Source organism: Drosophila mojavensis, unplaced genomic scaffold (assembly GCF_018153725.1).
Source record: "Drosophila mojavensis isolate 15081-1352.22 unplaced genomic scaffold, ASM1815372v1 contig_74, whole genome shotgun sequence".
Taxonomy (NCBI): domain Eukaryota; kingdom Metazoa; phylum Arthropoda; class Insecta; order Diptera; family Drosophilidae; genus Drosophila; species Drosophila mojavensis.
The window spans coordinates 5,443,605-5,459,902 of NW_025318899.1; the positions used below are offsets into that span (position 1 = coordinate 5,443,605).

Genomic DNA, 16,298 nt, shown 5'->3' on the forward strand with positions numbered 1-16,298 from the left:
GTAGCGCCCGGGCAAGCGTAGCGTCTTTTGGCGGCTTCAATTATTACGTTACGTATACACAATGTTGATTACATAGGTCGTGTTAGCTACGGACCGACTGGATGGGCGGGGGCTCAGGGGTCAGGGGTCGTTGCGTTGAGGCATAGTCTATAATGTTGTTAGACTTCTGGGTCAAAGGCACGTCGCCATAAGAAGCTCAGCTCAGCGCTATTGATAAGCCATCATACAGTTTGACACGCACTGCGCTCAAGTATTTGCGTCACAAGCTGCTTGCAAATTGCATTTGAGCCAAGTTTTTTGCTTTTTTTTTTTTTTTTTTTTTTTTTTTGTTAGCCAAGTTTTAATTTGGCCCACTAGTGAAGCAGGCGAAAAAACTGAGATAAGAATTTTGATAGTGCTTGCGCTATTTATCTAGGTCAGCATGGTTTATTTTTAAACGGATTAACGATAAAGGCAAAGATTTAAGGAGAAATTCTTGGAATTATTTCTTGGCCTTAAGATGGAATATAGTACGTATATAATATATAAAGACTCTACTATTATTCTGAGAAACTTGTTCAAGCTAGAAAGGAAATATCAAAGCTGATTTGTTAGTTTCATATTAATAATATTTATATTTATTTTGATTTACGAACTATCTTGAACGTGTTCTTGGAACTATTGTTCTCTTTTTTCTTTGAACTTGTTTTAAGAAGTTTTTGCAGAACTAGTTTTCTCATTCATACATATTTTAAAAGAAAACAATAAATCGGAACAAATAATTAATTTATAAGAACTAGTTCATATTAAATTCATTGTTCATAGGTAAGTCACATATTTCATTCATGAATCACACGCTATAGTCCTTTAAAAGAAAAGAACCAGTTCAGCATGAACTTGTCGTGAAGAATGAAAATCATGTGAACTATTTCTTTTAAAGCGAGACAGTATTTCAGTTATAAGAAATGCTTATGTTCACAAAGCACTTTTTGAACTAGTTCATATACAGCTGTGAGGCTGGATGTTATTGAATTGTTTATAAAACTTGGTTTCTTTCAAATTGTTTGTAGAAGTTTCTTCTGGAATCACCCTAGATATCTATAGAATTTGCTTTCACAATCTTTATAAACTTCAGTTTATAAGAATATATCAGAACTAAGCTCAGTGTTCTTTATAACATTGGCATTCTCTGCAAGACTATTCATCTATTATTTATCTTAAATGTAGCTCACTTCGATACACACATATTCTTCACTTATCTAAAGTTTCTTTGTTCTGGAACTTGTCTGTATTTGCAGTGGAAGATCATCGAAGAGAAAATATGAATACAAATTTGTATGTATATTAAAAATATATTAGACTAAACTCTCCTAAAATGAACAATATCTGAGACTTTTGGAAAGAGCTCGCCGAATAGTCAGCTAAAAGCTTGTTTAACTTTAGTTTGTGACAATTTCACAAACTAAATGGGAAAGCTTATAAAAAAAAAGCCCCAATTTGTCTGTGTGTGTGTGTGTGGGTGAAAATAAATGAGTTTTTGAACGCATTTCAAACTATGCAAAAACTCATATAAATAATAAGAGGCAGAGTGAGAGAGATGGGGCGAGGGGTCTAAGGTCGGGCACCGGTTGGAGAGGCTTAGCTTTGCGGTACAAGTTTTAACGTAGTTTCTAATTGGAATGCTGCACACATAAATAAACAACCAAAGAGGGAGAAGAAAGTAGGCAAAAAATAGAAAATACACAAATACAAAAACAATAAAACAAACACAAACACACGCGCACAACAAGCAAATAAATTAAACAAATAAATAAATAAATAAGCGAGAGAATGACTAAAAAATAGAGCGAACAGAATTATTAAAAATAATTGTTGTTGTTGTTGTTGTTGTTGCTGTTGCTGTTGCTGCTGCTGTTGGTGTTTAGTGTTGATTTATGATGCTGCGGCAAATGCGAATGAATGCGAACGGAAGCAGCAGCAGCAGCAGCAGCAGCGGCACGTAACAAAATATTATGACGTACAACGCACGGCGTCACAGGTTTAGGAGCCACTCGACAGTGAGAGTAAGAGCGAGCGGGCTAGCGAGAGCGTTAGCTAACGTCACACAGATGCTAACGTACGTACGGCAGAGCGCGACGCGTCAGACACGGTTAGCGTTCAATTGTGAACTGAGCATTGGCAACGCGGCAGCCAGCCAAACGAAACAACAGTTGCAGCGACGCGTTGCGACGTCAGCAAGTGGCTTGCATTGGGCCGGCGCTGCCGCTGCTGCTGCCGTTGCCATTGCTCTGCTGTGGTGAGTTTTGAGCGTACTATTAAAAGTATTTCATTCAGTAAGCGCAGCCGGCAAAGGTTGTTGTTGTAATCGTTGTTGTTGCTCGTGTGTGCTATTTTAACAGCTGCGCAGCTTTGCGTCACTTACGTCACTGCAGCGCTGGCTGTGCAGTCGCCAGCAGCTGCCGACCGCAGCAGTGGCAGCGGCAGCGACAGCAAAAAGTAAACAAATAAAAATCCCATATAAAACAAAACAAATGCTGATGTTGGCTCTGCCTCGGCTGCTGCTCTATGAGAGTGTCGGGCATCATAAATTATTTAAGTATTACAACAGCAACAACAACAATAGCAGCAGCAACAACCACAAACAACAATCAGCATCCACATACACACACTCACACACTACACAGTCAGAAAGCATGAATCATCAGTCGAACATGTGGGCGCGGGGCGTACTGAGGTGGAACGGGCAGCGTGGTGGCAACGAGTCGCTGTCTGCGAAGGCATCCCACAAACATAGCCGAACATGCACAAGTGTGCGTGTGCGTGTGCGTCTGCTTAAGGAATGCGCTACGAATGCCAATGCAAAGAGCGAGCAACGAGAGAGCAAGCAACGCCAGCTTACGCTCTCGTTCTCTTACTTTGGTTGTTGCTGTGGGCGCTGTGCATTGGCATCCACACGATTCAAATTCACCACGACCACGCGCCACTGGGCCAACGCAGCCGCTGGGACTGACAGCAGCAGCAGCAGCAGCAGCAGCAACAACAACAACAATAACAACAACGGCAAGCACAGCTGGTAAAAGAGAAGCGCGCATATTTTTGCTCTATTTTAAATTATTAATGAGCAGCTTGTTCAGTTATTAAAAGCTTGGGAATAACAACAGCAACAAAAAGAGCAACAGAGCCAACGAAATTGTTGCGAAACGTGCAAACATCAAATCCCCAGGTGTGCGAGGGAGAGCGGACGGGTGAGAGGGAGTTACTGCCGTAAGTGAAGGGAACACAGGAACCGAAGTCGGAGCCGCAGGAAGCGTATTCCGCAAATTTGATTAGGCGACCTCCTGTTGGCTTCTGCCTGGTTTGAGCTTTAGCCAATGGACATTTGATTGTGACTGTGGGCCATAAAAAGATATGACCCCAAGCACCGTAAAAACACGCTAAACATCCGACCTCATACGTAACGTTAGGTTAGATTTCGGGCTTTGAGGAGTTTATGACATTAATAAAAAAGGAAAAGTAAATTAAATGAAAAACTCGATTTGCTGATTTCAAGTGGAATAAGCTTTGCGAACTGATTCAAAAGTGAGCAACTCAAGAATTGTTAAGGTTTTGTATGTGCGGGAAATGGAACTAGTTTAATTATCTGATTAGAGGAGAGTTTCATTATTATAGAAGTTCCAATTGCAACTCTGATATATGGGCTACTAGTTCCTATATAAGAGCTTTTGAACTAGTACAGACTATTGGGAACTAGAACTAGTACAATTTTGTCAAATGTTCACTTGTGAACTAGTTCCAAATATGGATGGATTATCAAGTTTATTATCTATTCTTCTTTACTTTGTTCAGCTATGAACTAGTTCTATTGATTAAATTCTCAATTTACTTGAAACTCAAACTAGTTCCCATTCTATTCAGTAGTTCTATACTAGTTCCATTACACAACTAGCCGTTGTTCAGCAAGTCACTGCCAGCTCATTTACAATATTAGTTTTTCCCCCTCTTTACCAGCTCCACAAAGTTCCCTTTTTTTTATAGTTTTGAACCCAGATCAAATGCCAAACTACTTTTTAATTTTAATGTGCATGGGCAATGAACTGAATTGGTTGACCGCAGCGAGCCAAGTGACACGGCCGAAGTTCTTTAAAGTCCACACACGCACAAGTTCCGTTCAGAGTCATTAATCTTTTCGTCAGCTTCGCCCCGCAGGCGAGGGCCGCTAATCCCGACGTCTTATCGGACACCCCAATCACTGCCAGAGTTTCCAAAGTTTTCTTTCAATTATGCAACCGTTTTTTTCTCCATGTTCTCGGTCTTGTGGCCGAGCTACTTTGCATTCGAGCGCCCCGCGGGCCCAACCGCAGCGCCGCACCTGAGCACAGTGCGTCGCAGTGCGGCGCAAAGGCAAACAAATAAATTTGTAGCCATGCCTCGCCTCTTAAAACAAAGTGTTGCATTTGTTTAGGCTCAGGTGAGGCGGACCAAAGTCTCCTCTAGCTCAGCTCCTCGACTCGACTCGACTCGGCGACACGCACTCCGGCTCCCCGAAGGACAGGCCAGGCCAGGCAGGGCCAGACAGTGGGCGAGAATTGCGTGCGAATTGGTTTTAACTTTTGCTTTTTATCTTTCAATGTGCAACAGCACGAAAAAGCAAACGCAAAAAGGAAAATATTGCGAGTCCTTTGGGCTCAGGCGGCGGCAGCACACGCCACATTACGCATACGCCACGTGGTCCAGTGTCAACTCCTCCTTCACTCTCTCTCCGTCCTCTGCTCATATATTTAAATATGCATGCGTGTGTAAGTTTCCATCCAGCCCCTCCTGCCGCCCTTGGCCAACACAAGCAAATCTCACGTGAGTTTTCGGGCTGAAAGAAAAACTTTTGCTCGACATTTTTCGTTTATCTCCGGGCAAATTTAATGGAAAACGACGTGTGTCGAAATCCAACCACGCCACGCCTCCCACAAAACCCAAAGCCAAATAGACCAAAATGTAACCCACAAAAGTGTGGAATTTCAGCAAGGAAATGACTACGAAATACCCTTTAAGGGTAGAGGCAGACAGAATGAGAGAGAGAGAGAGATAGATGAGGGAAAACGACTTCAGAGAGCATTTATGATGCAATTGAGGTGGAGAGAAATGGTAGTACATAAAATTATAAATATAGTAGTAGTAGTAATATAAGTATAGTAGTAGAACATTCTGCTACCCTAAATTTGTATCCTATAGTATTTCTCATGTAGTTCATATAGTAGTAGCAAATAGAGTAGTAGATTGCTGATATGGCAGCAAATTGAAAAAAGTACTGAAAGTAGCAGCATAAATAGTAGTAGCTAAACTACTTTAAACGAGTAGCAGGTGACAAGAGGTAGCTTTAAAATGACTATAACTATAAATAAGAAGAGCATAACTTATGGAAGAAAATCTACTAGTCACAATAGGTATAGCCTATTAGTCATAGAAAAAGTAGTAGATTCAGAAGTAGTAGTAGTTAGAAGAAGGGCAGAGTAGAGCTAATAAAATAGCAGCTAATATGAGAGTAATTATGAGAGTAAAAAAATAGTAGTAGTAATAGTACAATTTGAACGCTGAAAAAATATTAACGGAAATAGTACTATTAAAATAGGAGGTGTGAGCGAAATTGTACGCAAAGTCATGGCTTTAGTAGTAGATGTGGTAGTAGTACCACAGGCATAGTAGTCTAATACTAGTCTACTAATGGTTGTACTAGTAGTAGCAGAAAATTACAAATAGTAGTAGAAATAGTAGTAGACCGAAAAATAGTAGTAGAAATAGTAGTAGACCCAAAAATAGTAGTAGCAGCCAAAGACCTTAACGAGCTTAATAAAAGAGTGGAATACGAGTATAAGACTTACTCCCGCATATAAGAAGTACTAAGTCTATTCTCTATCTATAATAATAATCTAAATAAAGGCCTCTCTCTATGCATTCGTTTTATCTACAGAGAAAACACATTCCGAGTGCTGCCAATTAGATATTCCCAGCTCTCTCTTTCTCTTCGTATTTTTGTGTGTCTCAAATCTTGAGCATACGAAATGTGAATTTATTGCAAATCGAAATGGATTAAGACAGCAGCAGCAGCAGCAGCAGCAGCAGCAGCAGCAGCAGCAGCAGCAGCAGCAGCAGCAGCAGCAGCAGCAGCAGCAGCAGCAACAGCCCCAACCTCTAGATGAAGCCACAAAATCGAATGGCGTTTGGGGCGGCCATTAAGGGCAAATGTGGGCGTGGCATATTTGGCACTTGGACTTATTGAAGCGTCTGTCTCAAGCTCTCTCCACAGCCTTTCGATGTCCGCACTTAATTGACTTTTGAAGCGATGCTCGACTACGAAATGTTGCCCCAAATTTGTTTGCCCCCTTCGACACGACACGCACACACACACACACACACACACACACTCATACAAATAAAATCATTTAAATAATAAATGCGGCAAAAAGTTTATGAAGCTGGAAGGCCGTAATCAAAGTTAGCTGCGAGCATAATGAAAACATTTACAAAATGTTTGCTCATAAAATCAATATTGAGCCAAATGGCAACAAATAACTGAAATGGGAGCAAATACATATGCTGGACACACACACACACACAGACAGAGATATACACTTGCAATCTAGCAGAGGCAGCTGCTGCAATATTCACGTAATTGACTCTCATATAACTTTCATCTCGCTCGCTCACTCTCTCCTACTCCCTCTCTCTCTCTCTCTTTCTCTCTCTCTCTCTCTCTCACTCACTGGTCAGTTTGTCACATAATTGCAAATTGAACTGGTTCCATTTGTGGAATCACTGTTGCTACCTCAGCCCCACCCCCCTCTCCCCACACTCTTCCGCCCATCTGCTAACGCACTTTTGCTAATGATCCGCATTAGCTGGGCATTAAAAGTTTGCACAAGTGGGCGACTGGGCGTGGTTGGCACAAAACCAAGCTGCGGCCAAACAAATACAAACATGCTGCGCAGCGTTGCCGGATTTCTGTGTTTTGGTTAAACGCAGCTGGCAACGCTGCGAGCCACAAAAATCATAATTCAAAGCGAGCAAAAAGTGTCTGAAATGTTTGTTTAACTGTGATTTTAGCTGCTGTGTGTAAGTGTGTGTGTGTGTTAGTGTTGTGTATAGTGTGTGTGAGTGTGTTTCTCTGTTAGTTTTGGCTATTTGCGGTTTGGTTGCAACTGTTATGCTGCGGTTGCAGTTTGGCAAGCATTGAATTGATTTAGTTACGCTGCTTACTTAAGCCAGATTAAGTGTTAACACATTAAAGCCTAATTAACTAAATTATGTGGTGACAACTTTAGTTTAACTGATGCAAATTCGCTGTAGCAGAAGCTGAGCAGAAAATGCATATTAAATGCTTAAACTTCATAATGATTAATGCAATGCTCATTAAACAATGGAAGTGATTAACATTTAGTGATTTATTGCTTGATTTAATATTTTTATTTATATGTATTTTACAATATAATTTATAATTATAATTTTGCACACATTTGTAGAGTTTTTCTTTAAAAGCAATCAAGTAAATTTCATCTGTTGATTGCTGCAGTTGCTCCATAAATATGGCCAAGGCTTAATCAGCTCAAATATTTGTGCAAATCCAATCAAATAATTCTCCAAGACCTTTAAGCAAACAACAGCCAGAGCAACAAGAACAACAACAACAACAGCAAGGAGCAACAGCACCAGCAACAACAACAACAACAACAAACAAGTTCATTAATCAAGCAAACGACTGAGGGCAACAAATTCGAGGAAAATTCTTGTGTATACAATAAATTTTTAATGTGCAACACTTCCCGTTAAAAACTGAGCAAGCCGAGAAGTGAGCGACCCGAGCAGACACAGATAACTAATAATAACAGCAACAACACCAACAACAACAATCAGACCAACAACATGAACTTCAACTATAAAACAGCATTTGCAGCTAATAAATTTCATAACTCGAAACTCACTGATATTTATTTTTCATGCACTGAGCCAATTGGCAGCTGCTCGACGAGCTGATACCCTAGATGTGTTCAACTTTTACTAAATTCAAAGAAGCCATGAAAAATCTTTAGCATATATCAATTCTCACTCAAGTACGACATACCCTATGACACAAAGTAGCTGCTGCTCGACGAGCTGATACCCTGTACGAGTTGCGAATATGTTTATAGAGCTTAAATTATCAACCAGAGCAGTTAACTAAATCAGCAGAATTATTAGAGCGTGCTAAAAGCTGCTGATCGACTAGCAATACTCTGTAATTCACTTAAATGGTAAAAAACAAAGTAGAGAACAAAACAGAATTTATAGTTACACAAGTAATCTAAGAAATTATGATTTTACCAAATAATTGTTATCAATTGCTTGACAAGAGAATACCCTATAATAATTATTGTCAATTTTGCTGTGCAAGGAAAAGCATGTTAAATATTACATATGCACATATCATAAAAATCAATGAATTAAAGTATAACTTTAAACATACCCTGTAATGATTATTTTAAAGTCTAACTCAAATTAAAAACACTAAAGAATATTTTGAAAACTAATATTAAATATAAAATATTATACTGAATAATAAATAATTTATTAGATACCCTGTAAATCGGAGTATTTAAGTCTTAATCTAAGCATGCAGCAGCTAAATTTAGATGAAGACCATTTTCTGTGACCTTAAGCTGCCTTCCTTATATACACTCAATTTTCCGGCACACCCCATTAAGTGTACTTCACACTTACAGGGTATTCCCACCGACAACAAGATACAAAACAAATAAACACAAAAGCCAAAGTTGCAAACCTCAGTTCTAAAACAGTTTCAACCCAAGATGCACAGAAAGATTTGCGGCCTGCTTCAAAGTTGAATCGAGTCGGGGGTGGACTATGGGGAATATGGGGGATATGTGTAGGGTAAGAGGGCTGCATTTTTATGAGCTGCAAACTTGCAGTAAAATAAACAACAAAAAACCAGACGAAGAAGAAGAAGAAGACCCTGAGAGATGCCTCCACTCGAAGGAGGATCAAAGTTGAGTTTATCAAGAGTTGAAATTTCGGTTTTAGGTTTGCTGCTAATTGTCGAATTATGCAAAACGAGACTCGCTTTAAAGTTTGTTTTTGGGGGAACTGGAAAGGTGGGCTGGGGCGTGGCAATTTGCTATATTGAATTTGCGCCAAGAAGTTGAGTTTTGCAGCCAACAAATTAAATGCAGCACCTCGAGGCAGACGAGCAAGCAATTAAACTACTTGAGACATCGCTGTGGACACTTGGCACAGCGGAAGCTGCGGCTGACCGGTTCTCAGTTCCAGTTCCAGTTCTCGATCCACTTCCCTTGCTAGTTCCTCTAGCGACAGCATGCAAATGATTTCCGCTTTTCGCATTTTATGCAAATTGAAATTGAAAGAGTTCACAGCTTCGTCGTCCCAGAGACTCGCATGAGATTCACACATGTTGCATGAAGGGGAACAACTAGTCCACTATGCGCCATCTCTCTCCCCCTCTCTCTTATGGTACAGCCCATTAAACAGTTTTGTTTGCTTTCGGTTTCAGTTTTGAATTGGATTCTCGTTCTCACGACGCGCGCACTTTGATGACTCAAACAAATTTATATACATACATATGTGTGTGTGTGCGTGTATATCCACTAGGTTTATTGAGTTTTTTTTTTTTTTTTTTTTTTTCGAGGGTATTTAGCGTGTTGTGCTCGCTCCCCTTTCAATTTCTAAAAAACAGCAGCAAATTGTATAAAAGAGCCGGAAGTTTGCGCTTTTGAGACTAAACGGCAATTCGAACTCTGAGTGGGCGTCGAGTTGTGCTGGCATTATTATTGGGAATTCTCTTCATTTGTTTTTGGTATTTATTTACAGTTGAAGCTGTTCAATGTTGCATGTTGCATTCAGCTGAAAGCTCTATGGAAGTGTGGCTAATCAAATGTAAATGAATATTGTGCAAGAACTAGAAATTCAAATTCATTTGGAAATCTCAATTAAATGAAAATTCAACAGAAAAATCTTGAGCTGAAAAGTGCAAGAAAATCTATGGCAAAATATTTCAAATTCGATTCTGTTGAGTACATTTTTAATTTAAAATTCATTGAAAAATTAAAATTTAATTTGAATTGAATTTACTTATGTAAAATTCTCATAATTCATAATTCATCAGAGGGTTTCCAAATTGAATAATTCTTTAATGTAATTTTATGAATTTAAAAATTCTGATAACTATTATAATTTGAATTTTCGTTTTGAAATATTATTTTAAAGTTATTTTATAACAATACAAAATATATTTTTTTATTTTCTTTTGAAACTCTATCTTGTATTGAAAATTTATATTTTTTAATTATTATATACTATAAAAATATAAATTCTGATAACTATTATAATTTGAATTTTCGTTTTTAAATATTATTTTAAAGTTATTTTATAACAATACTAAACATATTTTTTTATTTTCTTTTGAAACTCTATCTTGTATTGAAAATGTATATTTTTTAATTATTATATACTATATTTTATAATTTTATTTTTTAATTATTAATTAAAAATTTTTAGTATTATTTTTAAGATTTAAGTTTTATGGGAAATTTATTTAATTTTATTATAAATATATTATACTATTATTTTATTATTTTATTTTTTAATTTTAATATTATAGTTTTATTTTTTTTTAATTGACTTTAATTTCCTACTTTTTGAGTTAGCTTTAATTTAGTTTGATAGAAGAATTTTTAAATTTAACTTTATTTGAAAATTTAAAAAAAAATATATATATATACCTTCAAGACACTAAAATTTGAATACATTTCACTTGTTATCAAAATAAATTTTACCTTATCGATTTAGCTTTAAATAGTAGCCCACAAAAGTCTTAGCACATTGCTCCATTTTATTCAGTGCGTAAATCTCGCTGCAGCAACAATACATTTATTTACTCTATGCAATTGTTATATAAAACATTTCACATTTCAGCATTGTCGCCTTTGGGCTCTAAAAAACCAGCCAGCAGACATAAAAGTTGGCAACAATTGTGGCACTTGTCTCACATTTGCCACTTTGGGCTTAATTAAATAGAATGCAATTTAAAACCGTTCATTGTGCAGTTATGCAGTTGCTGTTGTTGTTGTTGTTCATAGTGCAGTCGTATTACATGATTCTTTCTCGCTTTCTCTCTATCTCTCTCTCTCTATCTCTCTCTCTCTCTCTCTCTCTCTCTCTCTCTCTCTCTCTCTCTCTCTCTCTCTCTGTGTCCCTATCTCTTCCGCCTGAGCTGCTGCTGTTTCCTGGCTGTGCACCCACATAAGAGGCTGAAAAACGACACCCATGACGTGTGTGTGTGTGTGGTGTGTGTTGCATGGCAGTCAGCCATCAGATATACAACAACAACAACAACAAGTAAGAAGGCTCTAGTCGAGACTGCTCGACTAGGAGATACCCTGAACCCTCTAAGCTGATATTCTAATCATTCTGCACTTTTATGCACACACACATACACATGCATCCACACGCACGCATAAGCCTGCGCTCTGCTAACTGCGCAGTAAGCAGCGACTGCGCTTGGGCTGCGCTGCAGTGTGGGCAATATTATGAGAATTTATTTGTTGAATAATTTCTTTTGTAGACATAAGATCTTAATGAAACTTTCAGAGCGTAATTATATGGTATATACGTGTGTACATTCCAAAGCACAAGTCTCTAGTACTTGAAATGCGCTTTTTACAAATTGGGGGCGAAGGGGGCGTGGTATCCAAAATCTGTAAATTACAAAATCTTTATATCCATTAACTTTATATACAACTTAAATTTGAAGACTCCAGGTCTAAAAATGTTCAAATTAGGCTGAAAAAACCAAATCAATTTTTCGATTATTTTCGATAAAAAAGTTATCGGACGATTTATCGAAAAAATAAAGCAAACTCGTACTGCGTATGGTACTCACGAGTATGCATGCCAAATTTCAGCTCTCTAGCTCTTATAACTTCTGAGATCGACGCACTCATACGGACGGACGGACGGACGAACGGACGGACGGACAGACGGACAGGGCTATATCGACTCAGCTCGTCACGCTGATCAAGAATATATATACTTTGTGGGGTCTGCCACGCCTCCTTCTGCCCGTTACATACTTTTTCACAAAACCATTATACCCTGATTTCCCATTTTCAATGGGTTCAGGGTATAACAACGCACAGCCATAAGGATGCATGTGAAGTGGAAGTTAAGGGCCTGCCGCTGCCATTTTCTTTAGCTCTATAACATACGAGACGACGTCGTCGTCGTCGTCGTCGTCTTGAGGCTCACACATGAGCTGATTACGAGGGGCACGTCTCCACATCACTGCCCACCCACTGCCACGCCCATGCCAAGCCGCACTTACCCTCCTCTGGCATGCTTCAACCCCCCCAACTTGCGCGGTCGTTTAACTTTTGAGTCGGCGATTAAATGCAGAAATTCTTGGACTCTGCATTTCGTGCTCTGCGTCTTATCATGTGTTTACTACACTGTAAAAAATTGCGCTAAGCGCATTAATTGAATTGTAATTGCAGAGGCAGACACACACACACACACACGCACACATACAAGCAGCTGCTGTTGATTCGTTGGCTTTGTGTGGCATTTACTTCAAGTGCCCCAGCCCCAGCCCAGCTTAAAGGACGTTGAAGGTGAACAACTTTCAGCTATTAGAAAAACAGAAAGAGAGAGCATGACTTGTAGAGAGAGAGAGAGAGAGGGAGCTGCAAGTTGCACAGGAATTGTGGTTGAACTGGTTCTGCTGTGGCCAGCGAACCAGTTGCCCACTCGCTCTTGCTCTGGCTCTGGCTCTGGCTGTTGCACTCACTGATTAGAACGTGTGGCAAGTTGCGCTTTCGGACAGGGAACATAAATTCGCGTCACTCATACGCCACGTGGGCCGCATTGCAACTGAGATTGGAATGGAATTCTCTCTCTCTCTATGTCTCCCGCTCTCTCTCTCTCATGTTTTCAATTATTTTTTGCATGTTGCATAGTTGCAGTGTGAGTGTGTGTGTGCCACAATCAATTTATTGCTCAGCGCCTGCTTTCGCCCCCGCCACATAACTTACGCTTTTTATTGGCCACTTGGCCACGCCCCTTTGGCCGCAGCCCACTCCCCATTTATACTACCATATCGTTTAAGCCATTTAACCCTTTTGTGTATTCTCGATTGCAATGGCTTTTAATTTTCTTTGCCGACTGCTTGCCACAGAAGCCAGCAGGCCAGGCCAGGCCATTTCGCCTGCCCCATCTGCCTCCTGCCTGCCGCCTCCTGCTACCTTCCATCCTTGTTGCACTTACTGCTGCATTCTTTCGCAGCAGTCTGTGCCATTTATGGCTCTAGAGCTCAGCCCAGTAAATTTCTGACATAATTGAGCTGTCGCAATTTACAACGTCATGTATGCCTCCAAATGGGCAAAGCTCAAGGGTTTTTAATGAGTGCGCCATGCGGCAGGTTCCTGGGAGCGCAAAAGTCAGACAAATGAGTTGATTGGGAAGAGAGAACAACATAAGCTGAAGAACAAACAATGAATGTGAAACAGATCGAGAAGAGGAAAACAAAACCCAAAAGTCAGCTGGACTATAATTTTTTTTTATATATTGATAGTTTAATACTCAAGCAATAGACTTTTTAACATCAAATTGAAATCACTCTCCTATAACTAAGACATCCATGAAATAAATAATTAAATTATCAAAAAATTCAATTTTATCCAACAAAACTTAATCAAAAATGTAATTTAATTACACAATTTAATTACCTAACAAACAACAGCTGCAAACCAAGCTCAAATTGTTAAGCCGCTTGAAAATCGCTTCAAGTTCATCCAAGCTACGACAGTTTTCCAATAGCCGCATTCAAATGAAATAATCCAATTAGAATCCACATTGAATCTCAACAATGCCAACTCGACATGTTATCTCTCTCGTATCTTTGACAATTGCATGTCTAATTAGCAAATAATTATAATTCCCGTTACATCACAAATGTGACAAAGACTCAACTTTATAATTTGCAAACACAAAGGAGTGAGCGAGCACACAGCCCACCCACACACACACACACATGCACACACACATATACACATATTGCGGCACCAGCTGCTCACTCTCTCGCCGCAGTCAACGCTCACTCACTCTCCCCGCTCTGTGGCTGTGACTATGCTTGACTAACTGTAACTAGCCGAAAGAGCGACACAAAGCACATGTAAACAGAAGCCGCAGAGCGAAGCTATAACAAAAACAACACCGAAGCTGTAAAGTTACATAATAAAACTAATAATAATTATCAACGCCATTGTCAAGGCATCAAAAGGAAACCGAAAACCAAAGAGAGCACGAGAGTGGGAGAGAGTTGAAAGAGCGAGAGCGTGGGTAAAGCCGGGCAAGTGTGTATGTGTGTGTGAGTGAATGGATAAGCGAGCGAGTGTGCTTGTGTGTGTGTGTGAGTGAGCGAGCGAGCTGAACACAAACAAGGCGACAAAAAACTTTGCCATTTTGTTATTGTTTTTGGCTTGTTTGGGCTGCTGCTGTTGCTGCTGATGCCTGACATGACTTTACTGTTGGCTACTGCTCTTCTCGTTGTTGTTGTTGTTATTGTTGTCGCCTTCGCTTTTGGTCACTTGGCATCTGGCAGCTCTCACTCACACACACACATACATACGTACATATGACAGTCAGCGGTAAATGCGCGTTTGACATTGCGATGCCCGTTGCGAGGCTGATGGCCAGCCAACCATCCAGCCAGCATAGCTGCTGCCATGTTCTATACCATACAAACAACAACAGCAACAACAACGACAACAGCGACAAGCACATGCAGGCACAGAATGGTCGCCAGGACAATAAAAATGGCATAATGAAAGTTTTGCAGGCTGAAAGGCTAGCCCTCAGTCAGTCAGCCAGTCAGCCAGTCAGTCGTTCGGTCCTTGCGATTTGGCCACATCATCTCCACATTGTTTTGGGGGTCTGAGAGTTATAAATGGTGTTTAATGGGTTTGTTGACTGGTCTGTTTGAATGGCTCTTTGACTGGGGGTTCAGTTCGGGGCCTGTTCGCTGTTTGGTCATGGCTCGTTATGGGCCACGCTTTATGGCTGTTTCGAGCACTTTTTTCACTCAACTACAGCGTGATGAATGCATGTCCTTGAAAAGAAAATAATATAAAAAGCAAACAATCCTAACAAAATATACAAATACAACAAGCTGAACTGCCAGACAATTGTCAGCATATGCATAAAGCTTACCCAACTCCAAGTGCCATTAGCTGATTAGAGTACAGAGTTTAGAACTGCAATTGACGTAACACTCACCTGTAATGGAAAAGCATACAAATCATATATTAATTAAAATGTGCAAAACTTGTTTAGTGTCGTTTCTAGTTTACGTTTTTAATTACATTATAGTAATGCAATTTCAATTTCATTTGTTTTTTCTTTATGAGTCCTTAAAATACCGTAAAGTATAGTTAACTAACTTTTGGCGAAAACCCAAAAAAAGTTGTAAACAACTTTATGACTATTTAGTGAAAAACAGTTATAAGCAGCGCAGTCAATGCAACTTTTGGAAGAGGAACGAATGGAGAGCAAGGAGTGAATAAAAATGAAAAGCGAGTCAACGTTCATTGACTTGAGAGGAAAAGGAAAAGTCAAAAATGCATTCCAAGTCGAGTGAAACTTGGAATGGATTTTGATATAATATATAATAATAAAATATTTTTAATAATAAAATATTTAAAAAAAAAAATAATAATAAATAAGTTTATGAAAATGCATATCCGTTCTTCGAGGTGCACAGGGTATCTCATATTCGACTAGAGTTATGCATATACAAATCTTCATACACTTAACTTCCATTTGTACTTATATATATTTACAAATTTTACTTTTAATTACTAACTTTGAAGCCAGTCAGCTTTACAGCTCCAAGAGTTAATTATATTTTCAAACTTGTTTATATTGCACTCGAAAATCCAGTTGACTCCAATTGAAATTTAAAGCTCTTTCCTCTGCATAGCCCCAATTCAGATGCAATGCCATTTCCAATTATTTTTATTAGCTATAGCACAATTTTGATTTGCATTTTTAGCCAATCGACAAATTGTTATATATTTTGCATGTAAATCTTCCAGTTAACCAGATCTCGATTTAAATGCCAATTCAAGTCGAAAGGAAATGCGATTGCAATTTCAATCGATAGTTTGCAATTGGAATTGCAATTAGTGGGCGTCACTGCAATGGACTCGTATAACATTTGGCTTTCAATTATGCGCATAAGATGGGGAATGATATTTTATGCTTGG

At 39.1% G+C, this 16,298-nt stretch overlaps 1 protein-coding gene across 3 annotated transcripts in view; it reads right to left on the bottom strand.

Annotated features, from left to right (window-relative positions):
• Window positions 1-16,298, bottom strand: part of LOC6581495 (cyclin-dependent kinase 14) — a 128,691-nt gene that overhangs the window by 85,690 nt on the left and 26,703 nt on the right. Inside the window, exon 1 of one of the 3 annotated variants that reach the window (XM_032730867.2) lies at window positions 2,001-2,104. The exons of the other annotated variants lie outside the window; for them this stretch is intronic. The gene's annotated coding sequence lies outside the window, so the exon portion shown is untranslated. Of the gene's footprint in view, window positions 1-2,000; window positions 2,105-16,298 lie in introns of those variants that run through there. 3 annotated transcript variants of the gene reach the window in all.